At 36.6% G+C, this 19,187-nt stretch overlaps 1 pseudogene; it reads right to left on the bottom strand.

The window, feature by feature from the left end:
• LOC128194413 (uncharacterized) overlaps positions 1-19,187 on the bottom strand; it is a 137,125-nt pseudogene that overhangs the window by 6,040 nt on the left and 111,898 nt on the right.

Below are 19,187 nucleotides of genomic sequence, written 5' to 3'. Positions count from 1 at the left end.
GCCCCATCTTCCAAAAGAATTCTATGCATGCATGTGGATGGGCTAATACCAGGTATGTCAGCCAAACTCCAACCAATGGCCTTCTTGTGCTTCCTCAGCACACCAAGCAAGTTCTCCTCTTGAACAGAATCAAGGGAGGTAGAAATGATCACTGGTTTCTTCTCATCATACTCCAAGTACACGTACTTGAGGTTATCTGGGAGCTGTTTCAGCTCAAGAGTGGGTGCCTGCAAGTCAGATTCAAGTGTACTTCCTGCAACGTGGTTAATGCATTCTGACTCTAAAGAGTGTATAGGTAAAGGCAGAACACTCATCTCATCACAATCCAAATCAATGTCCATCACAGATATGTCAACAACATCATCAATATCATGCATAGTATAAATATCCTGGACATCACAATCCTCATCAAAATCCACAACATTATCAACATCATTCTCAAATCCTGATTCGAATCCAGATTCAATGCATGAATGCAAAGAAGATAGAAAAGAATGCTTCTTCTCATGCAAAGAATGAAAGTCGTCAACAACAATTTCATCAATAATGTCATCCAATGCATCGATCCTAAACAGAGAATGGTCCTCAGCTGGAAATTTCATTGCATCAAGGATATTAAAATGAACAACAATATCAGCAAATTCCATAGACAAAGTTCCAACATACACATCAATCTTAGTTCGGGCAGTTTTCAAGAATGGCCTGCCTAAGATAATGGGAGCGGATCCTTGAGAGAATCCCTCCTCCATTTCCAAAACATAAAAGTCAGCAGGAAAAATCAATTCACCAACCCTAACCAAGACATCCTCTATGAAACCTGTTGGGTGGGTAACACTCCTATTGGCCAACTGAATGACCACACCCGTGGTTTGCAAAGGACCAAGAGACAAAGATGCATATATAGACAAAGGCATGACATTAACAGAAGCACCGAAATCCAGCATGGCATTCTCAAATTTATTGTTTCCAATCACACAAGGAATGCAAAATATACCTGGGTCCTTGCACTTTTCAAGAATGTGCGGGACTGATAATAGTTGAAAAACTGTTATTTTCATGCTTAAATTTAATACTAAAAGCAACCTTTAACACTTAGAAACTAGCTTGAAATCATGCTTTTGGTTATATTTTTGGAAATAAGAGAGCTGGACAGGTTTATGCTTGATTTCAGTGTTTTATGCAGGTTTTAAGGTGAATTTGGTGAAAGAAGTGAAGAAGGATAGAAAGGGAATCAGAAAAGACATCAAAAAGTGCAAAAGGAGAAGTCGCAACTACCGCTCAGCGGCAATTTACCGCTGAGCGGCACTCAGAAACCCACGTTGGCACCGTTGAGGGGTGAAAAGGCCGCTGAGGGGAGGAAACCAACTCACGCACTTACCGCTAAGCGGTAGTTTACCACTGAGCGGCATTATTTTGGGCTTGGGCCTAATTTTCTGTATTATTACGAACAATATATAAGCTTTAGGTGTTCCTAGGGTTTGTATCTTTGGTTGGGACGAAGCAAACACTCTCTTTTCCACCCCTTTGAAGGAAGATCTTGGATGCTCAGGCTACCTTTTCACCTTTCTAGGGTTTTAGCTTCCATTCTTTCATTATTGTTCATCTAGATTCACCATGAATATGGTGAACTAAACCTTGTATTGTTGTTGGGGAATCAATGTAGTCTTGTGAAACTCTCATATATGGAATTTGTTTTCACATCTTAATTTAAGACTTATGCTTTCTTTCATCATTAGTTAGCGTTTTTCCTCTTTGCTCAATGCTTGCTTTTTTTAACTCATTCATTGCTATGATTATTGATTTTGTCGATATGGGAACGTACGGGGAAATCTAGATCCGGGGAATTTCTCCCAATAGCATATTGGTTGCCTTTAAGCTCCTGCAGTTCAGAACTAATTACTAGGAATGCTAGGAATTGTATGAACTCGTAATTAAGGATAGGCCTTCTCGACAAGGTGATTTAGAGAATGGCATGAACATTGATGAAAAGATTGATGAATTCCTAAAGTATATGAGAGTGGATAAGATGAAATTGATAACCCCAACAACATACTCATCCATATAATTCATTCCGTGTTTGTTTTACTCTTTTTGCCATTGATCACATTCATGCATACATGTTTAATTACTGTCTTTTGCATTTAAACCTACAATCAATCGTTCACAAGTCTTAAATAATCAACGGATCAGATAACTAACTAGGCCGTGAGTCCTTTGGGAAAACGATACTTGGTCTTACCTATTTTTATTACTTGATACGATTCGGTCACACTTGCCGATTGTTAAACAAGTTTGTGGCACCGTTTTCGGTGTTCATAAATTTGTCATCCTTTTGGCGCCGTTGCCGGGGACTCGTGGTTTAACTAGTTTATTTGTTTGATTATTGATTATCTTTGACTTGAATTTTGCAATTTGAATTTCTGTTTTTATTTTTTCTGTTTTTATTTTCTGTTTATATTTTATTGTTTTTATTTTATTTTATTTTATTTTTCGGTTTTTATTTTATTTTCTGTTTTTATTTTTATTTTATTTTATTTTATTTTCTATTTTTATTTTTCTGTTTTTATTTCCTATCTTCCTATCTTTTCAATTATATCCTTTGATTTATCTATCTTCTCCATCTTTTTGTGCTAACAAATATTTTTTAGAGTTTTGTGCCTAATGTTTACAGGATGCAATTCATACAAGAATTTAACTATATGGGCACTCAATTCTACCAAAGTAATCTCAGTGGGAACCTCACTCAACCATGGATCAAAGCCAATGATGCCTTGTTAGCTCAGAACAAGATACTAACTCAACAATTGGAGAATCTCACAAAAACACTTGCACAACTGCCAAAAGAGTTAAAGACTGTTGCACAGGTTCAATTACAGTTGTGTGAATTATGTGGAGGTGACCATGTCAATGGTCAATGCGCCTTTCCAGCAGAAGCTTTGGAGGATGTTAACTTCAGGGCCAATCAATTTCCATACTGTCAGGGAAACTTCAATGAAGGGTGGAAACCACACCCAAGTATTGGTCAAGGACAAAGTGGGCAAGCTGGACAAACTGGGCAATTTAACAAGAAACAGCAACAACCAACCTTATGGCAACAGATTTCTATACTTAATGAAAGATCAATAAGGATGGAAGAAACTCTTCAGCAATTCATACAAGCAACTGAATCCACTCAAAAGAGAACTGAAGCTGCTATTACGAACTTGGAGATTCAAATGGGTCAAATTAATAAGCTGTTGGAAGAAAGGCCTGACAAGAATTTTGGGGCTAATACTGAGGTTAACCCCAAGGAAGTGTGTAAAGTGCTAGTGAGTGTAAATGTTGAAAAAGTTGAGTTGGAAAAAGAAGAGAGAAAAGGGAGAGAAGAGAAAGACGGAGAGAAAATTTATGTGAAGAAAAAGATGACGAGAGAAAAAAAGAAAGAATCATATGAAAAACCTCTTCCTCATCCAAAGAAGTATCATAGGAAGAAGGAATTTGAGCGCTTTATGGAAATCTTCAAGAAATTGGAGATTAAAGTTCCTATGATTGAGACATTGCAACAAGTTCCTGGTTTGATCAAATTTCTGAAGAAGTTCAGTAGAAAGAAGAAAAAGAAGATGGAACATGAGCTTTATTGGGTAAATCTAGTGACGTTAAAAGAGCGCTTGCTGGGAGGCAACCCAATGATTTAAAAACTTTTAATTTTTTATTTGGTGATGTAATTTTGAACTTTTAGGTATTTTTGTTTTTGTTATAAGTTTGTTACAAGGTTTACATCTACTTATGGATGTTAGGCGGAAGAGTATCTACTGAAGGATACTATGTTTGTATACACCTACTGATGGGTGTTGGTAAGAAAGATTTGCATCTATTGAAGGGTGCTGGAGGATTTTGGGTCAGGCTCGTGACGTTAAACAAGCGCTACCTGGGAGGCAACCCAGTTGATTGATTCTATCTGTATTGTTTGTTTTTATTCTGCTTTAGTTGCATGATAGGGATTGAATGTTTGAGTGATCTGACACCTTAATTGCAGGAAGCCAGTTAGGGGTATGTTTAGGACGCATTTAGGTTAAGCTAAGGAGAAGGAGAGCACTTCCCGTAAGTGCCGCTGAGCGGTAAACTACTGTTGAGCGGTAGTGTCACAGAAGGGGCTTAGGTTGCCCCTCAGCGGAACCCGAGCCCATTAGGGTATTTTTATACCCTAAGTTGCGCCTTAGTTTTTCTTTTCATACTCTTCTCTGCACACATACTCCTACATACTTTTTCAAAGGATCTCTACAACTTTTTCCTCACCCCTCTTTAGAAAATCTTCCTTTCACTCACTTGCTCACTAGTTTTCCAGCTAAGTTTGGGGTTGGGAGAGAGCATCATTTATGGGGCTGAGTTTTTCAAAGCACTAGAGCAGGATTTGTTTTATTATTCACTTATTTGTTTTTGTTTAGGGTTTGATGGTTTGCTGATGATTGTGATTGTTTGATAAGTAATGCTTGAATGATGCTTTGATATAGATTGATGGTGAGATGTGCACATTACATGCTTATACAGGTGGTTCACAAGCTTCGTGAACAAATGCAAGTTATTGTGATTGTGATTGTGATATTGAGCAGGATGTGTATGTCAAATGTGAATGAGCTTATATGTGAGGTTTTGAGCTCCAGAGTTTTTGTGATTGAGTGTTATTACTTTGAAAGCATGAATGACTTTGCCCAGGTTTGCTATGATTGAATTACTTTCTTGTTTGCAGTATATGATCAAGGCCGTTTGTTGGTAACCCTTATATTAGCCAAATTGCATGAAATAAGCCACAAAAGAGAACACTATGTGTTCTATCATTTGAACCCTTAGCCTTGAACATAAATTTAAAACCCTTGTTGAAAGCTTTACCTTGAGTTAAGTAGAAAATATTTTGTGGTATTGATAAATGTTCAAGTTTGGGGTTGTTGGAAAATAGAAAGGGAAATTGAAAGCATTGAGCTAAGAGCTAAGAAATAAGAATGTGAAAAGAAAAAGAAAAAGAGAAAGAAAAGAAAAGAAAAGAAAAAGCAAAGCTCAATGCAAAAGAAAGTTGGGAATAAATAAGAATGATTGTGTCAATATGATTCTCTTAACTCAAGGGTTTTGTGATCTAGAAAAAACCAATTTTCTTGTTAGCCCAGCCACATTATAAGCCATTGAAAAGTCCTTTTGATGATGCATACTTGTGAATGTATTTGATTATGGTTAAATGAAAGGCAAAGTCAATTCATGTGACATTGTGATAGTAGAGTGAATGAGTGATTACCTCTTATACACTTGTGTTTGAGTGAAACACTTTACCTAGTGAGGAAAGATTCCATGAGCACATAAATATCCATGCTTAGTTGATTGATCATTCATGAAAAATACCATTCGTTGGATATTAGGTGATTGTGTCAACATTAAAGCATGTGCATGTCTTGACTGAAGTTTTTGTCATAAGCTTAATTGAGTACTTACTTATCTTGAATAGAGGATTTTGAATGCAGTGAACCGTTGTATTGATTGGAAGAAGATTGAGTTACATCTTGTTTGCTTGAGGACAAGCAAAGTTCTAAGTTTGGGGTTGTGATAACAGTTGAAAAACTATTATTTTCATGATTAAATTTGATACTAAAAGCAACCTTTAACACTTAGAAACTAGCTTGAAATCATGCTTTTGGTCATATTTTTGTGAATAAGAGAGTTGAAAGTGAATTTAGTGGTTTTGTGCAAGATTCCCTTGATTTTGTAGGCTAATTGAATGATTTGAAAGAAGAATGGAAGTACCGAATGATTGGGGTGCTGAAAAGTCAACCAGAAACCAGAACAGTCAACCAGTCAACTAGAAAAGTCAACCAGTCAACCAGAAAAGTCAACCAGTCAACCAGAAAAGTCAACCAGTCAACCATAATGCTGAAAAATCAACCAGAACGCAGAAAAAGTGTGACCGAGTGGCGCTGAGCGGTAAAATACCACTAAGCGGCACTTTTCAGGTGCCAAAATCACCACTGAGGGGCAAAAACAGCAGCTGGGGGCAAAATGGATCATGCGCTATTACCGCTCAGCGGTAAAATACCGCTGAGCGCCATTCTAAGTGGGCTTGGACCGGTTTTTTGTTACTTTTATGGGCTTGGGCCTAATTTTCTGTATATTTAGAATAGTATATTAGCTTTAGGACGTCTTACGGTTTGTATCTTTGGCTGGGAGGAAGCAGAAACACACTTTTCACCCCTTGGGGGTAGATTGAGAGATGGTGACGGCTCTCCTCTTCTCTTTCTAGGGTTTTTCTATCTCTTTCATTCTTTCATTATTGTTCATCTAGCTTCACCATGAATATGGTGAACTAAACTTTGTATTGTTGTTGGGGAATCAATGTAGTCCTGTGAAACTCTCATATATGGAATTGATGTTTTAACATCTTATTTTAAGATACATGCTTTCTTTCATCATTAGTTAGGGTTTTTCCTCTTTGCTTAATGCTTGCTTTGTTTAACTCATTCATTGCCATGATCATTGATTTTGTCGATATGGGAACGTACGGGGAAGTCTAGATCCGGGGAATTTCTCCTAATAATATATTGGTTGCCTTTAAGCTCCTACACTTCAGATCTAATTACCAGGAATGCTAGGAATTGTATGAACTCGTAATTAAGGATAGGCCTTCTCGACAAGGTGATTTAGAGAGTGGCATTAACATTGATGAAAAGATTGATGAATTCCTAAAGTATATGAGAGTGGATAAGATGAAATTGATAACCCCAACAACATACTCATCCATATAATTCATTCCGTGTTTGTTTTACTCTTTTTTCCATTGATCACATTCATGCATACATGTTTAATTACTGTCTTTTGCATTTAAACCTACAATCAATCGTTCACAAGTCTTAAATAATCAACGAATAAGATAACTAACTAGGCCGTGAGTCCTTTGGGAAAACGATACTTGGTCTTACCCAGTTTTATTACTTGATACGATTCGGTCACACTTGCCGATTGTTAAACAAGTTTGTGGCGCCGTTTTCGGTGTTCATAAATTTGTCATCACCCGGCAGCGGCGCCAAATTTGATTGCATAGAAATAATGCAGTATAAACTAGGAAGTGACTCCTAGGTCGTTTCTCAAGGACCAAATGTGGTTCAGTCAATAGGTCGAACACGTAGGGGGGGTTTGTGAAAGGTTTGTGAATGCAATTGAACTAAATTAAAATAAAAAAAAAACAATTGTAAACACAGGATTAAAACAGTTGATCACTTAAACTAACATCATAACTAAAATATCACAACCAAGAAAAATAGAGAACATTAAAATGAAAAATTCTTAGACCAAATTAAACGTGCAACATTGAGCTAAACAATTTAATGCAAACTGAGAATGGCGGACAATTGAAATGAATGCTTAAAGAACATTTAACATTAAATGCTTGAATAAGTAAAGAAACCTAAAACCCCTTCCGTGACATCACTTCTCTTCTTCTTAGAATTTAATGTACCGTGTGCTTTTCACTTGACCATTTGCTACCATGAGCAGCAGTCCACCTCTTCTACCGTGAATGTGCCTCCCAAAATCAATCAATCAAAAGCCCCTTAAAAGTCGTGACCATGTGCGTGATTCAATGCTTGCAACCGTGACATGGTCCCTCCTAATAATCAATCACCATCACCTCTAATGCACATGTTCCTCGCTGCATCCATTTCTCCAAAGCAAATATTTCTTCTCTCAAAATTATCACCAAACAAGTACACCTACCCCCATCTAATCACCTCTTCATTCTCAAAGTAGTAAAGGAAATGCATTGTTGCTGCTGCCAACGTCCCATCACCTAGACTTTATTCTCCAAGTATTAATCACGGTGCTTTTTCCGTTCCAACAAGGAAGCAATAAAAGGCTTTAATCAAAGGTTAGAATGTAAGCTTGTGCATCCTCCCAAACCGTGACAGCACCTCACACACTCAGTGAATGTGCTACACTTAAATCAACTCCACGTCTCCCAATGCTCCAAGTACAAAGCTTCTATAGCAAAACTGAAAAGGTCTGTGTGCTTCCTTGGTTCTTCACGTGACCGTGCTGCTCTTCTCCAAAGAAAGAAAATAAAACTCAATCACCGAGTGTGCTACTAAAAAGAAAAGTGAATCAGCGCCCCCTTCCTTGCTTCCAGCTCAACGTGTGAGAACTTCTTTCAAAGCCAATTTGAATGCATCGTGCGATAGCCTCCCATCCATTCTTCGTGCAATGTTCAAAAGCCGAGACCCCCAAAACAAGTGGCTGCCCAACACACGTACATGCCGAGACACCACTTCACTTCTTCCAGCTCAACGCGCACACGCTGTTGCTCTCCGTGTAGCACCTTCCCGTGAGCTGCTGCTGGACCGCTTCCCTAAAAGCCAAAAGCTGAATTGCTTGTTGCTACCATTCTCCCATGCCGTGAACGTTCTTCAAATTAAAATTGTTTGAACCAAAGAAATAAAAAGGGCCATGTGTAATCAGCAAAATAGAAAGTGAACCTTTTTTTTTTCATTCATCATAAAAAATGAGCTTAAAAACCATTCTCAGACTCCAAGAACACAAGCCAAGAAAGTGTCAACCCCTCGTATATGGCAAGTGGTGGCTGGACAAGGGCCGTGTGTCCTCTCCTTAATAAGGGTGGGTCCACACAATAAAACCCTAGGTCCAAATCACTAACCTCAAAGGCACATGTCCTACAAATGGTTTTTTTACAAAATTGCTCCTAAAAGGGTCTAAAACACCTAATTCTAATTAAGGGCTTCTAGAAAACAAAATTACAACTTTAATTAGAATCTAAATGACTAAATGTTGAGCCTTTGAGTGTGTCACGCCATGTCCCAATGTTCCAGATGATGTTTCCATAACTTCCCTACAACCAGAAATGCACTTAATCAGCTCAAAAAACCCAAATTAGCACAATTACGAATTTTCGACCAAATTAAGCAGAATTCGGAAAACGGGGAAATAACAGACAATTAAACACAATCCCCTGGTTTATTTAAGTGAAATAAACTAAATATAGTTCAAGAAATAACGACTCATCACTCGTGATGTTAAACAAACGCTTACTGGGAGACACCCTAGTGTTCTAAACTCATCTTTTTATTCTTATTTGCTTCTGTTATTAGAATAGGTTGTGATGTACTCAGTGTGAAACTTTGTCTGCTCTGATAGTTTGCTTGTGATTTATGCATGATGAGTATTGCTTGATGATGTATCTAGCATGGCATTGTCAAACTTTGAATTTCCAATAACACATGGAACAGAAAACATACCTGGATCCTTGCATTTTCGCGGTATTTCAATATGCTTCTTAATCAAACTTGACACATTTCTTTCCAAATTCACAACCTCATTATCCCTAAAACGCCTTTTATTTGTGCAAATTTCTTTCAAAAACTTGGCATATTTAGGGATTTGCTTAACAACATCTAGCAAGGGAATGTTGATCTCCACCTTTTTGAAAGTATTTAAGATCTCTTGGTCTAATTCCTCCATTATTTTTGTTTCTCAGTTTCAACCGATTTGGATATGGAGGAGGTGGAGAATAAGATGAAGAAGATTTTTTAGAATAGTTAGAGGATACTAACCTAGATTTATCAATGGTAGTCTTAGGTGATGGTTTACTTGGTCCTCCATTGTCATCAATTTGCGCTCCTTCTTTCTCCTTATCTTCATCTTCTTGGGCTCCTTCAAGACCTTCTACTTGCTTACCCGTTCTCAAAGTAATAGCACTTACATTTTGCGGGTTGATCACTGTTTGTGCAGGTAATTTATTTGACTCCTTAGCCTCTAACTTTTCCACCCTCTGAGTCAACTCTACAATTGATTTCTTGATTTCTAAATTTTGCTCAAGTATTGTTTTCATGAAATCTTGTAGTGACATTTCAGGTTGAGGTTGCTGCCTTTGTTGAGGTGGAACATAAGGTTGTTTATTCTATTGATACCTATTGGAGGATGAGTCATGATAATTCTGGTATGGTCTATTTCCTCCAATCATGTTTGCAGCAAAAGATTGAGATGGGTTTTCCACAGTGGTTTCCACCCAACTAGGACATTCATAGTATAATGGTTAGTTGAAATGCAAATTCCACACTTAGCAATTTGTGGAGTTGAGGTTTTAAACAAACTTGCAATCTCGTCGAGTTTGCTTTCTAGCTTATTCAATCTTTCATCTATCCTCTTTCCATCAACTGCACCATTATCAATTTCATGCACTCCCTTCAACAAAGTCACTGAATTTTCTCTTATGCCATACTGTTGATTGTCTACTGCCTTCCGTTCTAGTGACCTGTCTAAGAAAGATCCTCCGCTTGCAACATCTGCCCATGACCTATCAGTAGGACTTAAGACTTCATAAAAGCTTAGAATAAAATCTTCCATTTGGAGTTGAGGGCATGAAGAACATAGTTTCTTGGAATCTTTCCCAATACTCACTAAGATTTTCTCTATCTCTCTGTCTTATGTCTTGGATTTCTCTACGGATGGCAGATAATCTGGATGCAGGAAAATACTTTTCAACAAAAAGTCTTTCAATAGTTTCCCAATTTGTAATCCTTGTGGAGAGATAATACCATCAATCTTGAGCTGCTCCTTGAAGAGTAAAAGGAAAAGCTCTCATTTTAAGGCTCTCTATTGTGATCTTGGGAGATCTAAAGTTTTCACACAACATGTGGAATTGTCTCAAGTGTTTGTATGGATTCTCCTTTGATAACCCATTGAACTTTGGTAAGGCATTTAACAGGTCAGGTCTCAACTCCCGCTCCTCATGAGGGTATTCAATGTTACTTCGGATAACTGTATTCTGGGAGGTGGCTAACTGTCTGATGGTTCTTTGTGCCATATTGTTTGGGTTAGGATCAGGTAAAGGATTAGATGGTATGTTTATAACTGGAGATAATGAAGGTGGTATGGCCTCAGATGTAAGAAGTGTTCCCTCAGTAGAACACCCAAATTTCAATCTTCTCCGCAGCTTACGCAAATTCCTTTCGACTTCCGGGTTAATTTGATAAATTTCTCCCGGGTTAGCTCTGGTCATGCACTACGCAATCTGCTTGAAGTTGTTTCTTTGTTACTTCTCTTTTTCTTTTGTTCTTGCTTTAGAGAAAGATTTCAAATAAGAGATAAGAGAAACTTGTTGAGTCCACTCCTGGGAAAGAGAGATGCGTCACAATGGACAACTTAAGTACCAAGTCTTTCCTAGCCAGAGTGTATTCAAACTAGCCTTAAGTATTTCTCAAGAGAAATTCTTAATTAAAACAAGAACAAAGATTTTTGCTGAAACAAGAATGACTAAAGACTACAAAATAACTCAAATTAAATTAAATGTATGTGCGTTAAAAAAAATAAAGATAAAAATAAAAATAAAAATAAGAATCAAAATATTCAAAATACTAACCGTATTCCCCGGCAACGACGCCAAATTTGATACGCTGTCGTTGAAGCTATCAAATTAATACTACTTTTCAAGGCAACTTCAGTATTGACAAGTAGTATTCAAGAAAGTAGATAGCGTTAAAGTAACCCAGAGTCGTCTCCCAACGAACACAGAATTGCTTTCGAATATCTGACTCTTATGAATGTTATGTAATGCTTATGAATAAAAGTAATGGTTGAAGAATGTTTAAAGAATAAATAAGAAACTTACAAACAATTATGATTAAATAGGCTAATTCCACTACTTTTCCAAGATAGATTCATCATCGGTTATTCCCGAATATTTGTTCAATTAATTATTGTTTAAGTTTCAAGTTAATTAAAGTACATTGTTAATTAATTTGAGGACGATCATGCATTTAACCAAAGTAAATTCTCAATCAAATGCAAAACCTTTCTAGATTATTCACAATAAATTCAACCAAAGTACATTCTCAATCAAATTCTATTGTGTTTAATCATGTTGATAACAGTTGAAAAACTGTTATTTTCATGCTTAAAATTGATACTAAAAGCAACCTTTAACGCTTAGAAACTAGCTTGAAATCATGCTTTTGTTCATATTTTTGGAAATAAGAGAGCTAGACAGGTTTATGCTTGATTTCAGTGTTTTATGCAGGTTTTAAGGTGAATTTGGTGAAAGAAGTGAAGAAGGATAGAGATGGAATCAGAAAAGACATCAAAAAGTGCAAAAGGAGAAGTCGCAACTACCGCTCAGCGGTAGTTTATCGCTGAGCGGCACTCAGGAACCCACGTTGGCTCCGCTGAGGGGTGAAAAGGCCGCTGAGGGGAGGAAAACAACTCACGCACTTACCGCTGAGCGGCACTATTTTGGGCTTGGGCCTAATTTTCTGTATTATTACGAACAATATATAAGCTTTAGGTGTTCCTAGGGTTTGTATCTTTGGCTGAGACGAAGCAAACACTCTCTTTTCCACCCCTTGGAGGAAGATCTTGGATGCTTAGGCTACCTTCTCATCTTTCTAGGGTTTTATCTTTCATTCTTTCATTATTGTTCATCTAGATTCACCATGAATATGGTGAACTAAACCTTGTATTGTTGTTGGGGAATCAATGTAGTCTTGTGAAACTCTCATATATGGAATTAATGTTTTAACATCTTACTTTAAGATACATGCTTTCTTTCATCATTAGTTAGGGTTTTTCCTCTTTGCTTAATGCTTGCTTTGTTTAACTCATTCATTGCTATGATTATTGATTTTGTCGATATGGGAACGTACGGGGAAATCTAGATCCGGGAAATTTCTCCCAATAGCATATTGGTTGCCGTTAAGGTCCTGCACTTCAAAATTAATTATTAGGAATGTTAGGATTTGTATGAACTCGTAATTAAGGATAGGCCTTCTTGACAAGGTAATTTAGAGAGTTGCATTAACATTAATGTAAAGATTGATGAATTCCTAAAGTATATGAGAGTGGATAAGATGAAATTGATAACCCCAACAACATACTCATCCATATCATTCATTACGTGTTTGTTTTACTCTTTTTTCCATTGATCACATTCATGCATACATGTTTAATTATTGTTTTTTGCATTTAAAACCTAAAATCAATTGTTCACAAGTCTTAAATAATCAATAAATCAGATAACTAACTAGGCCGTGAGTCCTTTGAGAAAACGATACTTGGTCTTACCTAGTTTTATTACTTGATACGATTCGGTCACACTTGCCGATTGTTAAACAAGTTTGTGACGCCGTTTTCGGTGTTCATAAATTTGTCATCAAGTTTTTGGCGCCGTTGTCGGGGACTCGTGGTTTAACTAGTTTATTTGTTTGATTATTGATTATCTTTGACTTGTTTTTGAATTTTGAAATTTGAATTTCTGCTTTTATTTTATTTTATTTTATTTTATTTTCTGTTTTTATTTTTCAGTTTTTATTTCTTATCTTCTTATCTTTTCAATTATATCCTTTGATTTTTTTTTATTTATCTTCTCTATCTTTTTGTGCTAACAAATATTTTCTAGAGTTTTGTGCCTAATGTTTGCAGGATGCAATTCGGACAAGAATTTAACTATATGGGCACTCAATTCTACTAAGGGAATTTCAACCATTGGTGGGAACCTCACTCAAGCATGAATCAAAGTCAATTTTGGCAAGCTGTCGAACAACTTAAGAATCGATCACCACAACAATGGCAGCAACGACCCTCTCTATCGGGAAGAAGGATAACGTTGGAGGAGGCAGTTCAACACTACATACAGATACCTAATTGTCATCACAAAAGCACTCAAGCTGTCGAAGAGTTTGATAGGCCATCACCACAACAATGGCCGCCACCACAACAATGGCAGCAACAACCCTCTCTATCAGAAAGTTTGGATGACACCCTTCAACGATTTTTGAAAAATTCTGACGCTACTCAGAAAAGCATTGAAGAATCATGTAAAAGGATGGAGATGCACCTTCGTTACATTAGTCAGAGATTGAACGTTAAGGTTAATACTGAAGTTAACCTTAAGGAGGAAGGTCAAGCCAGTGTCACTGAAAGTGAAAAGATTTTTGCTGAAAAAAAGAATAGGGGGAGATGAGGAAAAGATAGAGAGAAAAGAAAAAGAAGAGTTGAGTGAGAAAGATAAAGATGAAGAAAAAGAAAAAGAAGTGGTTGAGAGAGAAAAGAGAAAGAAAATTTGTGTGAAAATAAAGAAGTTGAAAAGAAAAAGAAAAGGGAAGAAAAAAATAAGAGAAAAGAAAAAGAGAAAATTTAGGGAGAGGAAAAGGAAGAAAAAGAAGATGAGAGGAAAGAAGAAGAAATCATATGAAAAACCCCATCCTCATCTAAAAAAGAATCATAGGAAGGAAAAGAAATTTAAGTGCTTTATGGAAATCTTCAAGAAATTGAAGATTAAAGTTCCTCTGATTGAGACACCGCAACAGGTTCCTGGTTTTATCAAATTCCTGAAGAAGTTCAGTAGAAAGAAGAAAAAGAAGAAAGAACATGAGTTTTATTGGGTCAAGCTAATGACGTTAAAAGAGCGCTTGCTGGAAGGCATTCCAGTGATTTGAGGACAATATTTCTTTTGATTTTATTTTGGTTTTGTAATTTTTAATCAGTTGGACATTATTTTTGTAAATATTTTTTTTTTTGGATATAGCATCTACTGAAGGATGCTAGGTGGTTAAGTATCTACTGAATGATACTAGGTTTGTTACACCTACTGATGGGTGTTGGTAAGAAAGTTTTGCATCTACTGATGGGTGTTGGTGGATTTTGGGTCAGGCTCGTGACGTTAAACAAGCGCTACCTGGGAGGCAATCCAGTTGATTGATTATCTTTTTGTTTGTTTTGCTTTAGTTACATGATAGGGATTGAATGTTTGAGTGATCTGAGAATTTTATTGCAGGGAGCCAATGAGGGGTATGTTTAGGACACACTTAGGTTAAGCTAGGGAGAAGAAGAACACTTCCCGAAAGTGCCGCTGAGCGGTAGTGTCGCAGACTGGGCTTAGGTTGCCCCTTAGCGGAACCCGAGCCCATTAGGGTATTTTTATACCCTAAGCTGCGCCTTAGTTTCTCTTTTCATACTCTTCTCTGCACACATACTCCTACATACTTTTTCAAATGATCTCTACAACTTTTTCCTCACCCCTCTTGAGAAAATCTTCCTTTCACTCACTTGCTCACTAGTTTTCCATCTAAGTTTGGGGTTGGGAGAGAGCATCATTTATGGGGCTGAGTTTTTCAAAGCACTAGAGCAGGATTTGTTTTATTATTCACTTATTTGTTTTTGTTTAGGGTTTGATGTACTCAATTGGAAACTTTATCTGTTATGATGGTTTGCTGATGATTGTGATTGTTTGATAAGTAATGCTTGAATGATGCTTTGATATAGATTGATGGTGAGATGTGCACATTACATGCTTATACAGGTGGTTCACAAGCTTCGTGAACAAATGCAAGTTATTGTGATTGTGATTGTGATATTAAGCAGGATGTGTATGTCAAATGTGAATGAGCTTATATGTGAGGTTTTCAGCTCCAGAATTTTTGTGATTGAGTGCTATTACTTTGAAAGGATGAATGACTTTGCCCAGGTTTTCTATGATTAAATTACTTGCTTGTTTGCATTATATGATCAAGGATGTTTGTTGGTAACCCTTATATTAGCCAAATTGCATGAAATAAGCCACTAAAAGAGAATACTATGTGTTCTATCATTTGAACCCTTAGCCTTGAACATGATTTGAAAACCCTTGTTGAAAAGCTTTACCTTGAGTTAAGTAGAAAATATTTTATGGTATTGACAAATGTTCAAGTTTGGGGTTGTTGGAAAATAGAAAGGGAAATTGAAAGCATTGAGCTAAAAGCTAAGAATTAATTATGTGGAAAGAGAAAGAAAAAGAGAAAGAGAAAGAAAAGAAAAAGCAAAGCTCAATGCAAAGGAAAGTTGAGAAAAGTAAGAATGATTGTGTTTATTTGATTCTCTTAACTCAAGGGTTTTGTGATCTAGAAAAACCAATTTTCTTGTTAGCCCAGCCACATTATAAGCCATTGAAAAAGTCCTTGTGATGATGCATGCTTGTGAATTTATTTGATTGTGGTTAAATGAAAGGCAAAGTCAATTCATGTGACACTGTGATAGTAGAGTGAATGAGTGATTACCTCTTATACACTTGTGTTTGAGTGAAACACTTTACCTAGTGAGGAAATATTCCATGAGCACATGAAAATCCATGCTTAGTTGATTGATCATTCATGAAATATAGCATTTGTTGGATATTAAGTGACTTTGTGAACACCAAAGCATGTGCACGTCTTGATTGAAATCTTTGTCATGAGTTTGATTGAAGTTTTTACTTATCTTGAAAAGAGGATTTTGAATGGAGTAAACCATTGTATTGATTGGTAGAAGATTGAGTTACATCTTGTTTGCTTGAGGACAAGCAAAGTTCTAAGTTTGGGGTTCTGATAACAGTTGAAAAACTGTTATTTTCATGCTTAAAATTGATACTAAAAGCAACCTTTAACACTTAGAAACTAGCTTGAAATCATGCTTTTGTTCATATTTTTTGAAATAAGAGAGCTGGACAGGTTTATGCTTGATTTTAGTGTTTTATGCAGGTTTTAAGGTGAATTTGGTGAAAGAAGTGAAGAAGGATAGAGATGGAATCAGAAAAGACATCAAAAAGTGCAAAAGGAGAAGTCGCAACTACCGCTCAACGGCAGTTTACCGCTGACCGACACTCAGGAACCCACGTTGGCTCCGCTGAGGGGAGGAAAACAACTCACGCACTTACCGTTGAGCGGTAGTTTACCGCTGAGCGACACTATTTTGGGCTTGGGCCTAATTTTCTGTATTATTACGAATAATATATAAGCTTTAGGTGTTCGTAGGGTTTGTATCTTTGGCTGAGACGAAGCAAACACTCTCTTTTCCACCCCTTGGAGGAAGATCTTGGATGCTTAGGCTACCTTCTCATCTTTCTAGGGTTTTATCTTTCATTCTTTCATTATTGTTCATCTAGATTCACCATGAATATGTTGTTCATGATTATGCAGTTGATAGGTATGTTGATGATTGTATTGTTGATGAGCATGCTTTTAATTCTCCGTCTCTACATGATGAGAACCACTTTTTGCTACACATATGAATGTTTATTCTCCATGCACTTCATGAATCTAAGCCTGTGTTTGATATTGTTTCTAAATTTGAATTTGATTCATGTTCTGAGGATATATCTGAGGTTCAGTCTGTTACACTGGGATTGGGTGTTATACCCCTGCATGTCATTTCTTTGGAACCACATTGCACTAACCCTATTATAGGAGGTACACATGAATTTGACCAACAAGCACCCATAGTGTGAACAAAGGTGCGAGCCTACAAAACAGCTTCAAGATCAATAGGCACCAGCTGAACCCACTCATCAACAATCTTTGCTTCTTAGATCCAACTGTGGAAGACATTTCCCTACTAGATCAAATCTGGAGGATGAAGTAATTCTTCCTTAAAACTTCCTTGCTGGATCCTGTGGTAGAAAACATCTCCCTGATAGTCCAAAATTGGCAACTGCCACCATGACCAGGGGAGTTTTCTTTTCCCTTCTCCCCCTTTCCCTACTTTTATTGCACTTGTCCATGATCTGTTCACTGTTCTGATTTCTGATCTTATGCTTATGACACATTGAGGACACTGTGTAGTTTAAGTGTGGTCTATTGGGGGAGATTTTTATTTTTCTTCATTAGTTTTTGTTTTCTTGGATAAAATTTTTCTTTTCTAGGTTATTTTTGTCATTTGTGTACAGTTTGCATGTTTCTCTTGATTTATGGAATTTTTTTAGGTTGTAGGTTTTTCCTTTACTTCATTGATACTCTTATGGTTTGAAATCCTTGCTTTTCTTTGCTTGGAAAGATGATTATGATGTTTGAGAGGTTGATTTGATTGTGATAGAAATACCCTATGTGAGATTTGAGTCACTTTATGTTCTTTCTTGTGTGATATGTCTCCTGATTGCTTGCGCATATTCCTTGGCTTGATTCTTTTTGATGATTCTTGATTGATATGCACGTTTGGAAGTGATAATGGCAATGTTGTTCTTTAGCCTTTCTAGCCAAATAAGCTTACCTTGGTATAATCCTTTGATAACCCTTTTTGAGCCTATACTTTCCCAATTTCTTTGTTTTGAAGCTCATACACTAGCACTAAGTGAAAAACCATGATTACCTTAACCTTAGGGAATTTTGGAGCTTTGTAAGTGTTTTGGGAACAAGTGTGGTCTTCTTGGGGATTTTGATGAATTGGGTAGTTGGTTCCTCTTCTTGTTTTGTTTTTTTTTTTTGTAAATATGATGTGTATCTTGTCTCTTACAGTTGTGTCCTAAAGAGAGAGAAAAGAAAAAGAGACAAGATGAAAAAAAAGAACAAAAAATAGAAAAAATGAGAGAAAAATAAAAAAAAAAGATTGTAAATAATGGAGTCAAGAAGATGATTGAATTAGAGGTTTTGGGTATCATTTGACTATGTTTACACTTGTTCCCCATTGCTCCTCTATTTCTTTTGGTTTATAGCTTCTCATCCATATTATATCCTCCCTTGTCCTTGGCCCCATTACATCCATAAAAGACCTTTTGATTTGAACATGCATATGTTTTGAGTGTTGATGTTATAGACTTATCAAGTCTGTCGTTGCCTGCTTTCTTGGGTACATTGCTTTCAAACTGTTTACCCTAAACACTTGAGAGAAACACTGATAGTGCATCTATAAGGTTTTGTTACTTTTGATTCACTTCTTGAGCTGATTGATCCATTTGCCATGCTTGGAATTGTTTGGATGATTTCATGAGTATTTGCTTTCTGTGATTCATTCTGTGTTGGATGTTGTCTACTCCTTTTCTTTGTCTAGATTCCTTGAGAACTGTGTAATTCTGTTCATTTCCTTGTGAGTCTTTGTTTTCTGCGTGCTGAGTTTGTGTCATACCCCTGATGTCCTTTTAACTATTCCTTGATCTGCGTCTTGATTTTTCCCAGGAGTGCAAAAGACTAAGTGTGGTCTATTTTGTTGAGTCAATATTTTCTTGACTTCACTTAGCTTATTGTACCGAATTTAATCAGGGAATTATGCTTGAATTATCTGAGATAATTATTTGCATTATTAATTGCAGGGAAAATTTTGCAAATACAATTTGGGACATTTGGAAGTTAAATGAGAAATGGCAATTGAGCCCAAAGGTGGAGGTTTATTTTTGATGTGCAACACAAGATTTTATTTTGGAGAATGCACTTGATTTTCCTTTAGAAGCA

The sequence above is a fragment of the Vigna angularis genome, chromosome 10 (genome assembly GCF_016808095.1).
Source record: "Vigna angularis cultivar LongXiaoDou No.4 chromosome 10, ASM1680809v1, whole genome shotgun sequence".
NCBI lineage: Eukaryota > Viridiplantae > Streptophyta > Magnoliopsida > Fabales > Fabaceae > Vigna > Vigna angularis.
This window is presented reverse-complemented; position numbering and strand designations above follow the sequence as displayed.